Here is an 18,970-nt window from a genome sequence, read left to right on the forward strand (position 1 = left end):
ACAGACACTTTCATCCAGCAGCTGTTTGTATATCAGAAGCTAAAACTGTACATAAAATCTGAGGGAAAGGTTTTTGATGCAGGCTTAAAGCAGGTAGGGAACCAGAGTCCTTTTTCTGTCATGGCAGCAGCCCTGAAAGACTAGCTCCTGTTTTCTGTGCAGGCTGCTAGAGGCTTTGGGCTGCAGTGCTCTTCCAGTGCATGGATTGTCCTCTCTCCCACTTCTATTTTTTTTGTGCAGCTCCCAGCACAAAGAAGGCCCTATCAAAGCAGAGCGCTAGAATTATTATAAATGCTTAGCGCTATTACTATAAAAAGTAGCAAATATCCTCATATACTCCTGCCCCTCCCCATGGGAGTTCTGGTCATAAACTTAGGCGGTCTGAACTCAAAAGTATAGCCGTGGAATTGCACCCTATGCGTTTGCTCTTTTTGACATAAGAGCTGTATTCTCTCTCACAGGCTGGTGTCCTCCTTTTTTCTCCGTAGGAAACTCAAAGTACTTCTGTTTCACAGATCTCTTTCAGGCATGATTAAATTGACCTCAAAGGAATGGGATTTAACTGAAGGAAGACCAACTGGTATTTTTTAACCATGCCCAAGAATCCGTGCTTCATAAATAACAACTGGTGAGCCCATCACCACGCGCAGTCAGAACTCCACCAGATAAACTTCCAGCAAAAAGCGTGTCTTTATCACACTGTGTTTCAAGGACAGAAGACATATATTTTAGAAAGAATACCTTTTCCCTTTCCCCTCTCTGCTTCTTTTCCGTAAGTTTGTTCTTGTAAATAGCTGTGTGAATTTTAGTGACAAAGGCACACGAATCTGTTATGCTGCCCTGTGACACCCCACTTACTTGTCGTTACTGTTTTTTCCACCAAGCTGTTTTTCTTTAATTTAATAGATTTTAAAGACTTTCACCTTGATCCTTGAGCAATTCAGGGTGTAAACCCCAAACAGCAGTTTCTGCATCAGATGCAGATTTTCTGTTTGTGAGAGGGAATTTCTTTTGTAAAGATGCAGTCTTGATTTAAAGACTTCAGATGATCTACCACATCCTGCGGTAGGTTGTTCCGATGATTAATGGCCCACGCTAGAGAAAGTACGGCAGCTTCCAACCATTGGATCTTATTGTGCCTTTTTCTGTTAGACTAAATAGCTATTTGTTATCAGAAATCTCCTCCTTATGTGATACCTGCAAACTTTGATTAAGTCACTTTTTAACTCCTTCTTGCATAACCTTAACAGATTAAGGCATGTTTTCCTGACTCTTTTTTTTTAACTTTTTTTAAAAAACTTGTTTCTAGTTTCATAATATACTCCAAGAAGCGACTCAACATGGCCATGAGTATTTGCACTAATGCTAGATGCAGGTATAATAGCACCTTCTGAAATCTCATTAAAGCTGCATATCGCTTTCTTGTCTTCACATCCTTCTCTGCATATTGTACTGAAAGTCCGTGTTCCTTTGTTTAGCTACCATTATTCCCAAATCCATGGTGGGGGCCTGAGTTGCTCTGCAGGCTCTTCCCCACTCAGCCCCACCATGGCTTCGGCTGCCTGCACTCCAGGGCTGCTCTAACACGCTGCAGTTGTGTAACCCTGGATCGAGCTCCTATGCAAGCAGCTAAGCTGTGAGAAAGAGCTGCGTGAGAAAGAGTTGGAGGAAACCTCGTGTGGGACTTTTGTCCACTGGCTTGGAAGCTGCATTTAAGCTCAGGCTTTTGCCCTTGGTCCTTGCCCAAGTTATATTTTAGGTGTGCCTGTGCCAGCCTTGTACTGCGCTGAGGCTGATCTGGCCTTGCTGACCTGACTTCCCACCAGCTTGACCTCAGACCTGCCTTGGACCTATGGACCTGTCTGAGATGAGTGGACTTCTGGCTGACTGTGGTTACTATTGCTGGACCTGCTCTGCCTTTGTCTGGGTGGTGTGTCCCTGCCTCTGCCTTGCTGCCGCCCTCAGATAATGGAATAGGAGTGGGACAAGGGCCAGTGCCTGTGGGGCCTCGACAGAGGACGGTGGCTTTCGGTTCCCAGTTACTCAATATCATATGTTTGTTTGGTTTAGTCCATTTAATGCGAGTATGTTGCATTGTTGGAGTTTTTAACTTTATCAATAGAACTTGCTATTTCATCAAAAATACTAAGGTCACACTTGTCTGACAAGACTTAACTTCCCTGAAAATGTGCTGAGACGAATGTTCTGCTACCGTCATTTAATTATTTACTGATTGTGTCCAATGTTAAGCTTCCAAGACTGGGCCGATGGCTTTTTTCAGCTTAATAGGTTGAATGTCTATTAGTCATCACGTTTGCCATCGAAAAACATTTGCATGACCTTAGCTTCTTTTACAGTCCTCTCAGACTCTTCCAGCTTTTTAAAAAGTCAGTGTACGTAGATCAGAGTGTTCCCTGGCAAGACACTTTCATACCCCTGAGTAAAAGTTGGCCAGTGCCATTTATTTGCTGCTGGGTAATATTTCTCTGCTGGCTGATGGGACAAGAAGAGGCTCCACAGCCACTTCAGGATCTATGAGCACTCCCACAGCCAGCAGTGCTGGCAGGAGTATGAAGTAAATGCTATCATTAGAAGGACTTTAAAAGGAGTTAAAATATTTGCAGAAAGATTAAAAGATCGGATTTTCCATTATTCTGCTGGGAGAGACAGAGTAGTATCCCTGGCTGTAAGCCCTCCCTGTATTATGTGTATTAAATACTGCCTGCCTTGAACTTGTCTAATTTATGCCTTGCTTCACCATCCCAGCCCAAGCCTCATCTAGAATCACCATCCAGGCCATATTCCCCAGACCCTTTCACGGAGAAGCTGGAAGCTTCAGCGCGGCTCTGGCCCAGGCCACGAGGAGCTGCCTTCCCACTGCTGGGGCAGGCACAAAGCAGGCTCAGTGCTCCTCACAGCTCCTTGCTGTTTTGAAAAGCACTTCAGTTCTCAACGGCTGGGCACGAGGTGTCCCAGAGCTGCAGCGCTGGGTCTTGCCGAAACATTTTCACTCATGTTCTAGTGCAAAAGCTGGAGAACAAACCCAATCTTTTTTGTTGTTTTTGATTTTTTTACAAAAGAAAGCACAGTAAAACTAGCCCCAGAGTGAGCAATTACTGGTGAAAGAGCATTTGTTTTAGGAGCTAAAAGACGTGGGGAAGTGTTCAAAGTAAACCAGATGACTCTAAACAAGAATAAGGGTGAGAAATAATTGAAGTCATCAATAATCATGCATGGGCAAAATATTTTAAGTTTTTTCCTTTTACTTGGAAAACTTTCTGATTTGAAGGATGTATTGAGAAATTTCATAATATGTTAGCTAAAAGCGTACCAATGAGCCACCTGCCATTATTAAAAAGTACACTATTACAAACCAAAGGTATCCTTTCCAATGCATAACCAAATTTTCACATCTCTCTAATCTTTCCTGAGCTTCGCTCAACGTTTTCCCTAAGTGGACCCTAACTATTTCCATTATTTTATTGGACTGTGCCAGTGAGAAAAGCAAAGACAAGGGGAAACAAAATAATGTTCCTAATAACTAATTTTTCAGAGCAAGATCCTCCCAGCCTGCTGTAGTAAAGACGCTCATATGGTAGGGGTTTGTGCTTCCAGGATACAGCACTTGCTGTGTCTGGGTTAGATCAGGGCCCCATTGAAGTCAATGGGAGTTTTGTGCTGAAATGTATCTCGTATGCTCTCGCTTGGGCAAATGTCCACCTCAGGCTACAGCAGAAACAAAATCACCACATTTGTTTTCACTTCTGACCTGCTGAAAGTGGGATTATATTACTTGTATATTTCATTCTGATTTTTTTTTTTTCCTGATTTAAACAAAGATACCACTGTGGTATAATCCGATACCAAGTACTGTGCGAGAGGCTAAGTCGATTACAACTAAAATTGCAGACTTCATTTACTGTTGCCTTGCTTTTAACTCAATGTTTTCCTTCATAGGCAATCAACATGTAATTTCCTTTCTTCAGCTCATACGTCTGTGTCTCACAACACGAGCAGTGGCACTGCTCACTTTGCATTCCCAGATTCTTCTCACATTGTGCCACTTCGTCTTATTTAACTCCATCTTTCTTCTGCATAGGCGTATTACAGGGGAAAAATGAATATGCCTTCTAACAAGTTCTCAAATGAGTGTAGCATAACTGAGCCACGCTGAGCCAGTAAACACTGACTGAGTTGATTTTTCACCATGCAAAATATATTTATTAGCTTTTTGCTCAGATAATCCAAGGGCCCAGAAATACTCTTCCAGTGGCTGGCTAAATCTGATTTTTGTTTGTGACCAGCATGAATGCTGACCTTTGCCTTCTTGACTGATCTTTGCATCTCCAAGAAAGTTCATGGAAAGGTCACGGAGCGGCACGACTTCCTCCGCGTGTGCGTGTGCGCCTGCGTCTGCGTGTGCGAGCGTGTGCATGTGTGTGTGCGTGGGGACGCCCTCCTGCCGCTGAGCCCGTGGAAGGGCTGGCCTTGCCCACTGATGCTTTAGTTTCATTTTTGTGGGAATCTGGACCCACTTATACCAAGAGCAACGAAGTCAAACCAGGCAAAAGGGCACATCATTTTTTACTTACCAAGCCCCTTTGTTCGCCGTACTTTTCACTGACAACTGCTCCCTATTTAGTTTTAAAGTTTTGCCTCGGTTCTGATACGCCCTTAGCTTAAGGAAGCGGTGCCACACAGCATAGCTGGCTTTGTAAAACAAAAGGTCTAACATGTGCCTAGAAACAACTACAGAAGAAACGGCTAGCACAGCTTTTTCTTAAATACACATGTATTAAAGAGAACGAGTTCTTCCCTTAGGTTGCTTTGGCACAGGTGCATAGGAGAAATAAAAATGATTTCTTGTATATTCTTTAGCTGATTCCTTTCACAGATAAGTTCAGCGCTGCTTGTCACTGCAAAAGAGGGCTATGAATCTCACGAAAGCTGCTCTGCTGACACCATCAGCTGTACAGCACCCGCTTCCAAAGCAGACCTCGCAAAGCAGCACCGTTAGAGGGTTTTAAATCTCTGCTCAGAAACGGTATCTATTTGCAAAGAGCAAGAATAGCTCTGAAATTGTGAAAAATGCACTCGAGTCATATTTAGAATGATTGTATGTGGGGGATATAACAATACTTTTCAAGACTGTAAGCACTGCGTATATTCATATCTCCTGCTATTTATCTTGCAGATACACAGTGCTGGAAGTTGCTGGCTGCAAGCTGGTAAGCTTGTAGCAGTGAGAAGGAAGGATCTCTCTGTTTGTCACTGGCCGTATATCACCGCAGCTGTGCCCTTTGATTACACAGAGGGCTCCTCCAGCCATTAATAATAGGAAACACTTTTTGTCTGGTGAATGCATCTCAGCGCCGTCCTCTAACACCTAGGCTTTGCAGTGAGGTAGAAGAGGTAAATTAAGGATGGAGCTTGTTCATTTTACATTTACACTAGATGTGTAAACAAGGATAACCTTTGTTTTCCTCGGAAAAGAAAATATGCCATTCTTTTTCCTACCACCACAGTGACTGTTTTTTAACAGAAACAATATAGCACTGCCAATTACAACTCGCTGAGGAAGTGACACTAATGAATCACAATAATGCTGCCACAGCATCATGAAAAGTCCTGTGACGCCAGCCTTCCAGATTAATTGCATCACATATAATAGTCGAGCCACATCTGCTGGCCAGGTGTATCAGTGTAAATGATTTTCCCAGAAAAGCAGAGCTTAGAGGAAATCAATACATAGGCTGAATGAAGCCCTTCGTACGAATACTGCGTCGCCAAAATTAGATAGCTATCTGAAATTGTCACAAATAATTGATGCTAAAATTGGAAAATCCTAAAGTGGTGTGAATCGTTTAGTGCCAGAGAGCACTATAAAAGGCATTTCATGCTTGATCTGCAAAATGAATCAAAATTAATGCTAAGCTCATGCGGCATGCTGTTGCTCTTACCTCTTGCAGCACAGTGTATCTAAACTGCTCCAGAGAGGTGTTTGCGGTCAGTGGTGCGTGGAATCTCTCTGGGTCTGGCCTACATTGATCATCTCCCACAGCATCTTTGACACAGTAGGAAAAAGCTAAAGACCATTTGTCTTAACACTGCTTTTAGTCACGTGTCAAGACCTTGCTTTAGCCCATCCCAATTTTTATTTAAAAATGAGGACTTTGGAGTAGCAAATAAACCCAACAAAAAGGCATGAACTCCTTCGAAACAAAGCCTGCTCTTGCTAGCCATTATTTCACATCCTCTGCTCTTCGATTGCTGGAGGTAGCCATCCCATCAGTCAGGCCACAACTAGATTTGCACTAGAGGAAAGGATTCTGCACAAAGCAATTGTTTTGGAGGTATTCCAAGTATCACACAGAAAGGCATCATTGCTGTCTTTGCACTTATCCCCAAACGGTGCCCTCTATTTATATTTTGGTAGAACCCACAGTTACTTCATTGATGGTCCTATGACTATGATATGTTCCTCTTAAATCTGTGCTGACAACTTATTTAGGTCATGGAGTCAGAGTATAATTTCCTCAAGTTAGATTTATTCCCTCAAGCTGTAGAGAAATTCTTAAGAAAGCGCATGCTTGTTGCTGAGGAGTCAAACACAGAGCTGAAAATCTCCAGGATGGAGGCTTCAGCCAGCATGCTGCGCCTCTTTTTTCAGCCTCAGTTACTTGCTTCACAATATGAGAATTTGGCAGCTGGACCGATCGTGGGATGCTCCCCGGCCTCATCGGTGGGCACGCACGAGCACTGCTGCCCACCTCGCTCCATGGATGTCTTGCTTTATTGAGTCCTGTCTGCAGCTGGTGAGGTAGCACGACATTCTAGAAACCACAGTAAATCCTTGGCAAGAGAACCCATCCCGAGGTATGTGAATAACGTAACATGTATGAAATAATATAGTATTTTATTTTTATATAGCTCTGTTCTTCCACAGACACATAAGTTAGCTGAAAAATACCACCTATCTATATGAATACACAAATAAGAGTTAATTAGATGTGGTCGGCTAAATTTCACCAAGAGAACATACCGGTCAGTTTAATATATTTTTCTAGAAATCCAGAAAACTATACAAAGCTTACTTCTTGCTATTTTTGTAATCTACCTGCCCCAAATACAGTTATTAGATTGGTCACTGAATTTAAATGATGAATTTCCCTGCTTTTAAAGCTAAGAGGAAGACATCACTAAATTTCTTATCAGGAGATAGTAATAGACTTTTCAAAAATTCACAGCATCTTGAAAGTTTGGTTTCATATCACCATTTATATTCCTGAGAAATAGACATGTCTCACATTCTGTAGCAGTGTTTTGTGACATTTGGATTTACAATGCTCAAGTTTAAGTCTCTAGCCCTTTGCAGTCTGTCAAAAACAGCTTCTCTGTCCATTTATTTTTGTCTTCTGCGCTCAGTCTGAATATCTTTTGTAAATTTATACTTGACAACCCTCGTATTTCAGCAGCTGGCTTTGTTTCACAATCTACCTTGCTTGCTCTGTTGCATTAGCTGAAACAACTAATTTAATCCATGATGTCAATAGTAAATTATAGTGGCGATGTAATATATGCCTGACATCACTAAGGTCAAGGCCATGATGAAAATATTGCAAATAATAGATCCAAAGGGTCTTCTCATAGTGGTAGTTGCTTGCTGTACATTTAATGTTACGAGAAACAGATTAGTGTCGCACACTGCATTGTGTTAGCCTTTTAGTTACAGCCAGCATAAAACTCCGGCTAATGTAAGAGTGCTCCCACAACACAAAAAGAGGTTCCAGAGAAGTTTGCTATGTCATTATTTTTCATATTTTCTAACTGATAAATAATTAAAACAAGAATTACTTTACTGAAAAGATTCATTTAGAGCACATATTTTCCATTACTCTAACTGTTTGGAGGGGTTGGGGGAAACATTTATTGCATACCTTACCTAAACTACCTTGCCATTAAAGTATCTAAATTACCTCAGTGAATTCTGGGCACAGAAGTGGTTGATTAATTGCTTTTTGCATAAATGCACTTTCCCTTTGCTAGGACCTAATTTTGTGTATAAACACATACACACACACAGAATAAAGCAACTACTGAACTCTCTCAAGGAGAAAAATTGAAGCTGGAATTTTCTCTGTGTAATGAAGTTTTTCTACACGTTGCTTGTATTATAAGCATCCTTGGACTCTCTGAGGACAAGCCAAAAATGGGCTCTTCTACAATGACAAAAGAGCAGTTAATGAATCATTTTCTCCTGTGTGAAAGTGCTCATTCCTGTTAATTTGTCCATTTTTACAGCCAGAGCGTTTTTAATATCAAAATTCACTTTCACTTTAAAAGCCCATTTAGTGCCAAAGGGGAAAAAAATTTATGCCAAGTGAACCATAAACAAATTCAATGTATGGCAGAATATAGAGATTTCCATTCCATCAAGCTCTATTATTTGTTTTATCTGGCATAAAGAGCATCAACAACCTAAAGACTTTAAATCTACAATTCATCCTATTAACTTGGCTCTCAAGTATTTTCATTCCTTGAAGAGAAAGAATGGGCCGAATTTACAAAGCTGCAGAATACACCAGAGCTATATGGCACTTGCCTTCCCACATGCCCTGTCTGGGTGTGTGTAATTTAATAGGTTTGCTTCTCAGAAGATCGGGTTACCTTTTGCTCCTGGTGTTCCTACCACTGAATGGAGGAAGGCCTGTGTGGGTGGTACCTTTAGACCTCCATTTCAACTTAGTTTGAAGACTGTGAGTAATCCCACAGGGTGCAGGAACATGCAGGGCAAAATGCTTGAATCAAGGTCTTTACATATAAATCCACATTTTGGGAAATATGAGCATTAACCACCTCTGTAGGAGCTTTGATCATCACATAACTTTGCCTATGTTCTTCACTCCTTCATTCAAATCCATGCCAAACAAGAGTGACCAAAAGTCATTGCCATTTATCTTGTCACTGTATTCAGTGCTCTACATGCAACGAGTTTGGGTTTGGTTCAGTTCCTGGGGGCCGTGAGTCGACACCACTTTTTGCCCATTATAACACATTTTATTGATGCCTCTGTTCATCAAAGCAGCAATGAAATGGGGTGACAGACCACATGATAATCCATTCTTGAGGTTGTCTGGCAAACTTGAGTGAGGCAGGATGACAGAAGAGAATTACTCAATCTTGCGCTTTTGGCCTCTGGGCTGGCCCTTTTGGGAGAGCAGTTTTCATTATTGATAATCTGGTGGTCAACTGCCATAAAGGTATTGCTTTAAGGATGTAAATATTACAGAGAACCCCAGACACAGAAGTTCCTGTCATAGTCTCTTATATGCAAACAAAAAGTAGAAAAGAGAATCGGTGGCTGTTGGAACCAATCAGCAGTCTCAGTATGGGCTGCTTTGATGACTATTTAATCCCGCCCATAAAAGAAGTTGAAATAACGCTGCTATGTGCTGATGCTCTTAGCACTTGCTTTGCCGCATGATGTATGGCCAGTGTCTGCTCTAAGAATCAACAAATGTATGTTGTTCCATTAGTGGTTTTCTGTTTTCTACAAAGCTTTACAATTTATTAGAGTTATTTATGTTAATGTACCAGTGCCTTATTTTACATATTTATAATATCTTCTTTCCTCTGCCATGAAAAGTAATGAAAAGTTTAGGTATTGCAGATCAGTTCAGCTTGCATAACATTTACAAATGCTCTTTATAAAATCAGTGTCATAGAGAGTCCTTTCTATGCTTAGAACTGCTGTTTTAACTTACGTGAAACTCTTACTGACATCAAAACAAGATTGAGGGTTTTCTAATGCTCTGCTCCTTCTTTCCTGCTGTTTTTCAGAAAGGAGGAGAAACTCCAGCTGTATGAACAGAGATGACACTTTTCTCCCAGTCAATTTTGGCAGAAACGTAGGAAGAGGAAGAACATCAACAAAATGTTGAAGATGTGGACAAGAAGGTTTCAGCAGGAGGACGAACTTATAGGGAGAAGTGTGGTGGAGTTCCAGAGATGTCTCCGTGGCCTTTATGAAGTGAGTTGTCAGTGTTGGTGCAGTTTCCAGATATTTTATTGCTGAATTTTCAGATATTTTCAGTTGCACACCTGCTTTTGCAATTGGACATGTCCCTGAACACAATGACAGTAGAAGAATATTTTAGTAAAAATGATAATACACTGTTTCATACAGAAATCTGCTTTATCTATAGAAAAGTTTCAAACACCTTTTGATTAGCCGCAGATCACATCTGACTTCCCCTTTTCTGACCCCACAGTGTGACTCAATTTAAGCCACATCAGTTCCTAAATTCCTGTGTAAAACAGTGAGGAAAGCCATGCATATGATAACCTCTAATTAACTAAAAGCTGCATCAACACTGACAACTCACTTTGCACAGGCCGCCCAACAGACGTGAGATGCTGACAAGTTTCAGCCTTGGCTGAGGTGACATCGATTCATCCCAGTGACAGAGAGGTGTGCTCTGTTTCCAATGCCCCAAACATTCCCAGTCCCAGAAAGCACCTGTGGACCCACATTCGATGGCTTCCAACAAACTTTCATTTATTTGTCTTTTCCACAGATTTCGTTATTACTCTGGACATTTCTGAAAGCACTTCTCAGCTATAGAGAAATCGTTCTCTTTCCAAGGACATCTCCAAGGCTCTGGATTATTTAGGGCTCCATTGACCATGAGTATTATTTATTTAAAGGTAAATTTCTCTAGGTCAAAAAAATTAAGAGGACTAGAGCTTATAAATGACCCCTAAGCTTCAGTTAACATCAGCTTGTCAGTTTGCCTTTTATTTTTCCTGAATGCTCAGAAGGGAGAAACTTTACCCCAAACCTAACAGTTTAAAATGGCCCATCTTATGCTATCTAACAATGAAAAAACTACCATTGTCTTATAACAACCACAATCTTCATGATTCTCCTTTGAATATCAGATGCTTCTTAAGAGTCGATGGGATACCATGCCTGGTCAGGATCTGTTGATGGGATAACAGGCTTTTTTTGGTCAGATAAAATCTAATCTACAAGGGTAAAGTAAGAGTGCAGAGCAAAATGTTCAACTTTACGGAAAGAAAATAATGTCTACATTGCTGTAACAATGCTGCTTCTACCATTTTAACTGGACAGGAAGATCTGTACTGATTTCAGATCTTGTCTATAATGTCATAGTCGTGATTAATTTGGTCATTCTCTTAGAACAAAATTCTTGCTTTGATAAACTGGCTTAAAACTCATGCTAACACTCCCCAAACAAAAGTAGTGGCTGAGTGCTTAATTGTTTTTCAGAGAACTGACTAGAAAATGAAGTTTTCTAAGCTGTGACTGTTGGTAGTAAAAAACAAATGCACAATATTATTCAGAAGCTAGACACTATTTTGGTCCAATGGACTTGCGCTTTCCTTCTATTAGAGTCCATCCTTCTGCCAGTAAGCTCCCCTCACTCATCAGGAAGACTTCTTTTCTGAGAAACACTTCCTGCGAAGAAGGCTTTCTCGGTGAGAAATGCCCACCATGTAGGGAGGTCATAAGACAGACCTCTTGAGTTCTTCACATCCCTCCTGATGGAGGAAGAGTGTGCAGATCTAAGTTGTTCAGGTGAAAGAGATTATCTGAAGTAAGTAGAGGAAAACGTCATTTAACCCAGGAGGTCAGATCCTCCTGAGACTTCAGCTCCATCCTCCTCCTCTTCCCTTCATGGCTCACCCGGCCCAGCTCTGTCCCTTCCTGCTGTTGCACCTCGCTTCTTCCTCAGCAGCACTGGCTCCAGCGAGAGCTTCCCCTGCCTGACATGGGGTCTCTCTCGCTACCACTTGTCGCCCTTCCAAGAAACGAGGGCCACGGAGCTGAATTCCTCATTCATGCCACTGCACTAGCCAGTGGCTTCACTCCAAAGGTACACTGCAGTGAGAGTAGGGTGGATTTTTGACGGGGAAAGCAGCGTGTGCAAGGATAATGCTTTTCGGAAGAGCTTGTATCAGGACCCAGAATGTCAATGGCTCCTCTATTCAGAAGCAAGCCAATGTCCATACTTCTGGTTCCTGTACCAGTGCTAGAATGTACACAACTGCCCCAAATCACACATGCTGCAACCTTGCTCCTAGAATTTCCACTGTCTCCAAGTGGCAGCCTTCCTGAATTAAAATATAAATACGTCTTTCTATAAAAGGGAAAGAAAAGGAGAGTTCTGTTTTCTGCAGAAAACCCAGCTGATTTGAAAATAAATAGAGGGGAAATATATAGCAACCAAGAGTAAATGTTGTTTCTCTTCAACCCTGTAAAACTCCAAAAACCAAATAGCCTCAAAATGTGCTCTCTGTCTCTGGTTTTCCAGCAGCAAACTCACTCAGAGTTCAGAACGCTGGCAGAAATAAACTACAAGTCAGATCATAGGAAAAAAATTTTTGGAGCAATTTTTGCCTTGTTTGCAGAACTGTATATCTTGCTAGGGCTTGAAAAACACTGCTTTGGACTTCTTATATACCAGGTAACAACTTTGGGGAAATGAAGAAACAAATTAAAGTGCTGTTTATGGCCACTGAAACACTCTGAAAGCATATATTAATTATTATGAACATGTTATTCTTATAGATGTAACCATGTGCTGCTGTCATAAATTATTACCTGCACTGAAGCAGCCCCTTAGGCCGTACCTGAAAGAGGAGACCCAGGAGTACGTCTGGAATGTGCATCCAGCAGTGGGAGTGCCTGCTTCCACGGTCTCTGAGCCTCCTGCAGGTAAGACCCAGATGTGCTCACGTTTTCTTCCCCCAGCTTCTCCTTTACCTTCACCTTCCCGTGGAAGGGAAACGGAAGGGCACAGCTCTGACAGGAACCCTGAGTCCTCCAAAGTTGCCTCGTCAGGGTTCCCGGGTGCCAGCTCCCGGCACGTACCATCAGCTGTCCCAGCCCTGAAAGAGGCAGACGTGAACCTGGGCCACCTTGTACTGGGAACCACACAAACCCAGAGCAGTTTTCACAGCCCTTGCATCAATGCTTTACAGTCTTATGTACTAGATGCTTCACAGATGAAGACTAGAGATCTGCCCTCGAGAGAGTACAAGAGTCCAACAGAAGGGATAATTACAATGAACTTGAGAAAAATTCTGTTCTTTCTGTGAGTTCAATGTATTTTTAAAATTAGTTTAATACTGGGGAAAGTAGCAAAACCAGTTGAAGAAGTTCAGATACTTTACTATGGCAACCTTGTTTAAGTAAGATACAGATAACATGCTTTATTCTGACAAAAAATAGTCAAAATACTATTTTGTACTATTATTTGTCTAGGCAAAATAAAGTTTAAATTGTAAAATGCATAACCAAATGCTGAAAGGTTTGATCTTACTCAGGCATAAATGGGTAAGTTGTTTGCAATGGCTGGGAACTTTCTGATTAGATAATTTGTTCATGCCTATTTGTCAAAATGAGACATTTTCAAGGAAATTTTCAATGACTCCTTTGTCAGGAAAGGTTTCTTAGCTTTGTTTTGTGGTTAAAAACAGGGATAAAAGAGAATAGGCGGACTCAGCTCAGCCTAACAGAAAGGTCACAGACTTAAAACAAGCGAAACCTGCCTGGGGATGTCTGTCCCCAGTCCACTCAAACCGTTTACGGCATGACCTGCAGAACCCCCGATCACATCTATGATCTGTTTATCCATTTATTTATTCCCTTTTGTTTTTTGCTATGATTTCTCTTTCTCTTTTTTACTCACGCTTGACAAAAGTCTTATTTTTTTTTTTTAAATTGGCTTGATCTTATCCCAGCAGAGAGCAGCTAACTGTTACAAATTTTGAAAAGTCTTATGGGCCCAGAACAAGGTTTCTTGCCTGGCTCCAGGTCTCTCCCCTCACCTCTGAAAGCAGGGAACTTGCGTGTGGTTAGTGCTGGGGCGTCAGCTCAGCTCCGGTATATTCAAACCCATATTTTCTGACTTGTCTCTAGCACAACTCCCAAAGGCAAGGCAACCCCCCGACCCTATTTAAAGTTGCAATATATTTTTGTGGAGGCTGGAAACAGTTCTTTGCCCTCCCTTCCCCGCTCCGGGCATAGGTATTTATACCTGCTTTAATTTAATTGAGTTTAAGATTCACTTGCAGAAGACTACAAAAATTCAAGACCCTACTTATAGCATGTACAAGATTTTCTGAAAAAGAAAAATCCAAACCCTTAAAAAGATCTTACATTTCGTTCGTCTTGGCATTTGCGTCTGCTCTGCTGGCAGAGAGCTCTAATTGTCAGGGACACAATAGGCTGTGCTCTTATCGGTGATTAATAGACATGATTTTTCCGGAATGATAAATGCAGGCAGGTAAAGTCTCCGTGACTGTATCTATGCTACATCACAGATTATCAAAACCGCTACAATGTGGACATGATAATAAGCATCCATGGTGTCTAAAAGTGCTGGCTAAGAGTCCCTAATGTCTAGAATTTGATTTTTATGATTTTAATGAGGCTTTGTGTGGGAACGCACTTCACAACATTGAAATTCAGTGTTCGGTTCCTTAGCTGTTGCTCAACTCTCTGTTCTGGGGATTCCCCCCACATTCCTCTCTGAGATTCCCTGTAAGCAGAAAGAGGGATCAGTTCCCTGAGCAGCGGGACAGCCTGGAGCCGCAGGAGAAGTGTGCACCATCCTCGGTGTGGCTCTTCTCGGGGGTGAAGAGAGACGAACTGGCTTTCCTCAGAGCAACTAGCAACCGTCTCTTTTCCCCCCTTGCCATGGTGGCACCAAAACACTTTCAGCTCATACCAGCTACGGTTGTCATTGCTGAGGTAAGCGCTGTGGCAGGGCCCTGCCTGTTCCTTGGTCCAGCTGGGGGTGAGAAGAAAGCTCCTTCCTATGGCACCCCCTTCTCTTCCCTATGCATCTCGGGCCTGGGTCCCCAGGACAGCCTCCTGCAGGCTACGCCATGGCTGAAACAGCGAAGGCCCCACCACAGAGTTGTCCAAAAGTTCTTCAGAGTGGTTAACTATGGGCTTATCTCTGCAGGTAGACGCGGTGCCATGCAAGACCTCCCTCCTGACTTGTTCTCTGCCCTAGGATAGAGTTTAATATTTATCATAAAAATGATAAAATACAGTAAGTACAAAAACTACATGCTAGATTCGGCTCGTTCATTGCAACATGAAGCCAACATTTAAATACAAAGTAAGAGTTTTGTGCTAGACCAGCCCTGCCTGGCCTGTGCCACAGGACACAGTTTGGATCTGAGTGCCAGAAAGCTTGAAAGGTGCTCAGCCTGATGACTTTATTTAAATCATATTGCTAGTACAATGCCTTCACTCACAGCCTGCGTTGGAAACCTCATCTCTTGTTGAAAGCAAGAAGCCTTAGATAAGCCCAGGAGTGAAGGGGAGTGGGGTCACAGGGAGTGGGGACAAGCGGGCTTCGTTTCATGGGTGATCACACACATCTGCATCAAGCACTCAATGGGAAGGTCAGTAAAATTAAAAAATGTTTTATCTTTCTCATCTGCCTTTACTTCCTTGTGTGCTTTTTAGTGACTTCAAAGGAAAATACTCCCTGGTATGTAGGCAATGGTATGTATTTTTAAAGGTGATGTGGTGATTGCCAAAGGCGAAAGTATCTGTTGCATTACATGGATCAACAAAAGGAAATCAGACTGGTGAAAAAGTCTTAAAGCAAGGAAAGATAGGACTGAGAGCCCTTGCTGCTCTTCAAAGCCACAGCCAGCACAGAGTTTGCATTTGAAATGCATTTCAACTAGATACAGGTGTCACAAATGGAATCTTTTGGGAAACTCAGACTGTTACAGTCCCTCAAGGGAAGTATTTGGAACAGTACCTTCTTTTTTTCTGATAGCAATGTTTCAGAAGGCTGAGATCCTCTGAAAGTTGCTGCAGTGATGAACTACCAACATTAATATCACAGAATCATAACACAGTTTGTGTTGGAAGGGACCTTTAAGGATTCCTTAGGATCATGAGGATCATAAGGATCATGAGGGGAAGAATGGTGGTTGCAACTGACAACCAGCGTGATTAAAACCACCCATTAAAGGGATTAAGAATCTGCAAATGCTGTGGTACATAAGATGCAGAGCACCACACTACTATGCAGATGGAAACATTTGTAGTAGAGATGTGACATTCAGAAATGTGCAACAAGTTTTTCAGATGCTTTTGCAGCCTGAGACGCAGGCCACACACTGTGAGCAGATGGCTCCACTATGCTTCATCGTACACAGAAATACTGATTTGTTGTCATGCCACGGTGTAGATTTTTGTTGATAGCAGGTTAATGGCATTTGGAAGTAACCATTGTGGAGCCTTTTTTTTCCATTTTTGGTGACATGGGTTGTTTTTCCACAGAGGCACATAGTGTGGTGCTGAGATGTCCCCTCTGGTATTTCCTCAGACCACCTTAGTAGGTTTGGGGAGCTTGTGAGGAAGGGAAAGCAGCAGCTCAGCTCTTCTCTATTTGCATGGGAGCCAACCAAAGACCAAGCAGGAGGTTTTGGCTTGCATACAGCTGTCTGAGGCAAGCTTTGTGATGAGGAAGTACTTGCAGTACTTTCAGTACTCAGACCCTGAGAAGGATTATTTTCCGTGTCTATATTCTGTACCAGCGTACGTATGACACACAGTAGAGAAACTTGTATAAAATTGACATAAGAGTTGTATCTGCTTTTTTATCTCAAGTTTGCGATAAACTTCCAGCCAGAGCAGTAATGGCTAGAAAAGCTTTGCAGTAAAGACTGGTCAGACTCTTATACCTCTTCTCTTCTTCTTAAACAATTGATCTCTAAAACTACTGGTGTTTTTGCTTGCCTCCACATTAGACAAGAGCAAACTACCCAGAGCTCAGGGTTGTGCTATCTGAAAGCTCCAGCAAAGCTAGTGTGAGACTGCCTGTGTTGCAGGCAGGCCAGCTTCGCCCAGGTGCATCAAACCTCTGCTCTGGTGTCCCCAACAAGTGACACTCTTCTGGGGACAGCTCATGGTTATGTTCTGTGTCCTTGAAGCCTTACCTGCTTAACTGCCCAAAGCCTCTCGCTTCCACAGGGGCAACTCTGTTTTACTGAAGTACTTCACCTGGCAGACCCAAATTGGGAATTTGTAAGAAAGAAAGAGGAGCAAAAAAGGCCCGACAAGGGTTCTCCCTCAGAAAAATGTTTGAGTCCATGACTGGCTATGTCTACTTTACAAGTCGTGTCTCTTAAGTCCTTTCATTACATCAGGATTTATAATCTGTCTAATCGCTAGTTTTCCTCCAAGATTATTTAGTTGCTACAGATACCCACTCCCATTTCTGTATATCAACAGCTCTTAATCTTGTAATGCATACTAAGAAAATATGGGGAAGCCCGTCTCCTAAATACTGATGAATGACCAAGATTATAATATTCACACACATCTATTAATCACATTTATTCCCATAAAGCACACAAGCCCTAGAATCTTTGGGTACAGAGGTAAGACACATAAACAGGTTTATTAACATGAATGAAGAGTCTTCTTCTATTTTTTAATAACAAAAGATATAAAGAGTGAGAAGATGAATTATCAACAAATTGAGAATTTGGCAGGCAGAAGTGCTGTCAAAGAGTCAACAGGAGAGAGGAATCAAAAATATGAAAGAAATTCTGGGACAGCTGCAGAAAAACGCCCACTCTGAAACCATGTGGGCATTATTGGATGACATATGCATGGAAGACCAAAATAATTACCTTTTCATCAGCTTAAGGTGATTTTAATAAGTTGGACAACTGTGGAAGACATTTCAGGAGAACCTTTACACTAGTCACCTGATTAAATAAAGTTAAGCATGTGTTTAAGGGACTTGCTGCCTTGGGATCTTAATTATTACGGACAATTTCCATGTGTGTGTTTGCTTTAACATTGTCTCCTGCTGGAGAACAGCTGGCTGCAAATGGGCTGGCAAGGTAAACAGAAACAGGCCTGCAATGCTCAGCAACTCAGTCAAGTCTCATCACCAGCACAAATCTGTTGCCAACCTGACAAGCATAAAATGTCTTGGAAGGATCCACATTTCGTAGCCGTTGTGCCTCATGGACTCTGTCAGTCCAGCAACAAGATATTCAGGGCACCATGACACAGTCATTGTTGCATGTCAAATGTGGAGGAAAGAACATAGATCCTTACCAAATAATTTTTCTTCTGAAATATGTAGGTTAATTTGGTGTTTGTGATAAACCAATGCTCTGTTACTCTGCAGTGTAATGCTGGCAGGACTGGCTGGTGCTCTGTTAGAAAACCTCAACAGCTTATTATTTTTGAGTTAATTGCTATTTGTTCAGCTCCAAGAGTGATCCAGGTGATTCACAGGCTGGCATAGAAAGAAAAAACTTGCCCTGAATAACCTAAATAAAAGAGCTGGAAAAAAGAAAGGGCGGTAGCAGTGGTTATAAGACAGTATAGCTGAGTTATGAACTAAGGCCTTGGTGTGTTGGGCTTTCAGTACAGTTAGTCAAATAGCCAGGGATGTTAGTCATTCTGTTACCAGCAGCTGATGTTCTTGTGCTGGGAAACAAAAAGAACTTAAATAGAAATGGTGATTATGTTTCTGTAGTTTCCTCCGAGAAGCTTTGTGTTTGTTCTTTTTTTTGGTCTCGGATTCCCCTGCATTGCTAACTGTCCTAGCATAAGGACCTAGCTGCGGTGTGGGACATTTCTCCAGTGATGAGTAGCTAATAAAAATCACTCTGAACAGCTCTGACAGTAACTGTTTTGCCTATTAAGCCAGGGTGCAGGTCAAAACCACAGCTGGTATACTGGCCCAGATTTTGAATGCGATTTCATTGCCTCTCACAAAGCTTAAGTGTGTGCAGCTACCACGGCACAAAATAAGGCCATATTCTTCTGCCTTGGTCTCCTGCTTTGGGAGCACAGGTTGATCTATTAGGCAGACCTACCTGTCTATCTCTCTACTTGCCCAACTTTTAAACGACTATTTCAGGTGAATCTCATTTAAACAAA

This window comes from Phaethon aethereus (genome assembly GCF_964289735.1).
Source record: "Phaethon aethereus genome assembly, chromosome: 6".
In the NCBI taxonomy this organism is placed as follows: Eukaryota; Metazoa; Chordata; class Aves; order Phaethontiformes; family Phaethontidae; genus Phaethon; species Phaethon aethereus.